Here is a 608-nt window from a genome sequence, read left to right on the forward strand (position 1 = left end):
TTGGGAATGGAGAACACTAGCTCCAAGGTCAAAGGACCTCCGGAACCCCCAGAGTAATCTCTAGCATGATCCGCTTCTGGAACCCTGCCAACAATCAGGAACAGGACAATGAGGACTGAGTACAATCCCTCTGATGCCCCACCCAAAAGAAGAAACAAGAACCAGCCTGATGTCTAAGAACAAAAGGCCTCCTCTACCATGTTTTAGCCCTGCAAGGGGCAGAGCCTCAACCAAAAATCCTTGAAACTCATGGATGTTCCTCTCCACGAAAATCTTTAGTAAAGGTGAAAGCTTTTTTCGAGCTGAAGAGAAACCTGAGTATAACAAACTCCTAATCCGAGGAGCAACTTACCACTCAACCAGGACAGCCGGATATACCGGCCCCACGTGGATGATATAGACCTTAAGGAACAGAAAATACCACTAAGCACTGTCCCAGGCCATAGAAAAATCAAAACCCCAATGGGAATCGACAAAAGGAACTATAGACATAACAATGTACTAACACCTTAACATGCAACTTCCGCGGAAGTGCCCAAGCGACAACAAAATCGCTAGTATCAAATTCCAGAAAAGAAATGTTTCCTGATGAAAAAAATACAACAGAC

General features: G+C 44.7%; 1 non-coding gene across 1 annotated transcript; it reads right to left on the bottom strand.

Moving 5' to 3' along the window:
- Positions 1–205: 205 nt before the first annotated feature.
- Positions 206–322, bottom strand: LOC128665323 (U5 spliceosomal RNA). The gene has a single exon (XR_008403085.1). It is a non-coding gene; the product is annotated as a U5 spliceosomal RNA (small nuclear RNA).
- Between the last annotated feature and the right edge of the window lie 286 nt (positions 323–608).

The sequence above is a fragment of the Bombina bombina genome, chromosome 6, assembly GCF_027579735.1.
Source record: "Bombina bombina isolate aBomBom1 chromosome 6, aBomBom1.pri, whole genome shotgun sequence".
Taxonomy (NCBI): domain Eukaryota; kingdom Metazoa; phylum Chordata; class Amphibia; order Anura; family Bombinatoridae; genus Bombina; species Bombina bombina.